Raw genomic sequence first — 2,438 nt, forward strand, 5'->3', positions numbered from 1 at the left:
AGGATCAGGCATTGTTGGTAAAGAAGGTCACATTTTATCCAGGGGAACTGAAAAGCCTCTTGAAGATCTTATGTTGGAGATTAACAAGAGTAAGGACATTGGCTTAATAGGAATGTGAGGAAGGTATTTGTGGATATACCTGGGAGAGTTGAGAATTTGGAGAGGGGGCAAATACTGTAATCTAATGAAATAATACTGATGGTCTGATTAATGCAGTGGCTTCCCTGGTGGCTCAGAGGTTAAAGCGTCTGCCTGGAATGCAGGAGACCCAGGTTCGATCCTTGGGTTGGGAAGATCCCCTGGAGAAGGCAATGGCAACCAACTCCAGTACTCTTGCCTGGAGAATCCCATGGAGGGAGGAGCCTGGTAGGCTACAGTCCATGGGGTAACAAAGAGTAGGACACGACTGAGCGACTTTACTTTACTAGAAATATAACAACACCAGTGGACTCCAGAAATATGCAAATGCTAGGTCTTGATGCAAGTAATAAAATATTCAAGTAAGGTCTTGATGGCTGCTGACCCAAGGGGAGAAAAAGAAACCCAGATGCAGGAACAAGATGATAAAGGAGAGCGAATGTCAGAATCACTTAAGTGTATATAGATTTTGAAGTGTATCTGAGTGATTTTCCTATAGAATACCAAGATATCAATGGTATGTACAGATATGAGTGTAGCAGAGAATCTGGGCAGGGATTTCAAATTTTATCATATTTATCACATATTTTTGAATTTCAATATGTATGTAAACGTTTTGTAAGATTGTTTTAAGATGGGAAAAACTTGATCTTATTTGAATCGTAAGGAAGGAATAACTACAGACATAATAAAGCAGATGGACTTGCAATGAATGCAGTACAGGGTAGGAGGAACGAAGAAAGATCACTGTATATTGTTAGAGTTGTGGAAAGAAGTTGAGTAATTTATCTTGTGGGATTTTCGATTGTCTCTGTGAAAGAAGAGGTGGTTGAAGGAGATGGTTATATTGGAGAAAAGAGAGGAATGGACAAGATTTGAAATAAGCAGTGAAAATATGTGAGAGAATGTTAATTTAAAAGAAAAACAGAAGGATCACTAGGCAATATTGAAAAACTTTTGTGGCTGTAAATCACAAACTTAACAGTAGTATCAGCCTGCACAGGTGCATTATTTTCCCAGTAGCCTAGTTTAAAAATGTGATAAAAAATTAAGTAGTCAATGGGTTTAAACAAACACAGTCACCAGCAAATTACATTTGCACTGAAGCAGAATTAGATCTGTATGACAGTTTTTAGACTAGCTGCAGATGTGAGCTCATATTACTGTGTAACTAATCCTGTACTTCTCAGAATTCTGTGTCCCTAATTATTGTACATTTATATTTTCTAAGAGAAAGTGACTTGATGTTTTCCATTTCCATTTAAAAAATAAATAAATAAAATGGCAAGCCATGGAGGGGGCAAAAAAAACTCTCTGAGGTCAGTTTGTATCTAAATATACCAAAATGCTTTGTGTTTTACTAGAATCAAAAATAGTATGAACGTCACATACAGATGTATGTGAATAAAGAGGTGTAATTTGAACTCAAATTTGAACTCCATTCTTCATTTTAAAAGAACTCTTCAAATCCTGCCCAAAGTGAAAGCCAAGTGACATTCTGCTCACTTCTAAACATATACATATGTTCATGTATATATAAGAGCTGCATTCGGGGATTATTTTCACCCCATTTGTGGTATTGCCATCTCATTAAAATCTTGAGCCAAGAAATCCAGAGTTATGATGGAAGTATTCATAACATTGTGCATGATAACAACCTGAACATCACTCAGAACTGACACTACCAAGATAATATTTAAAAGAAAAAGCAACTGAGTAATTTTAGATAATGTAAGCTAAATCACTTTAACAGAAGCTTCGTAGTTACATTACTCTAACAACAACAACAAAAGCACAACTTAGAATCAATAGTTAATAAAACATAGATAACATTTGTCCCATTCCAATGAACAAATTATCTTAAATGACCTTAAAATTAAGGAAATGTATTCAAACAAATAAATTGTACCTAAGCAAAGAATGATTTACATATAATGTGCCTATTATAGTGATCAGATTCTGATAGGTATTCAATAAAAGATAGCTGAGTGAGGATTAGAAATAATGTTTGTAGCTCATTTGCATTGGTTTTGTTTAGGCCCCAAGTTGTGTCCAGCTCTTTTGTGATCCCCTGAACTATAGCCCACCAGGCTCCTCTGTCCATGGACTTCCCAGGCAGGAATACTGGAGTGGGTTGCTCTTTCCTTCTACAGGCAATTTTCCTGACGCAGGGTAGTGCCCAGGTTTCCTGTGTTGGCAGACAGATTCTTTACCACTGAACCACCAGGGAAACACTTGCTTGATACATAATATCATAAACTATAGAAACCTGTAATGAGTTTGTAATTGATTCTATGATA

General features: G+C 36.5%; 1 non-coding gene across 1 annotated transcript; it reads left to right on the forward strand.

Moving 5' to 3' along the window:
- Window positions 222-293, forward strand: TRNAS-GGA. The gene has a single exon. It is a non-coding gene; the product is annotated as a tRNA-Ser (tRNA).

The sequence above is a fragment of the Capra hircus genome, chromosome 14, assembly GCF_001704415.2.
Source record: "Capra hircus breed San Clemente chromosome 14, ASM170441v1, whole genome shotgun sequence".
Lineage (NCBI taxonomy): Eukaryota > Metazoa > Chordata > Mammalia > Artiodactyla > Bovidae > Capra > Capra hircus.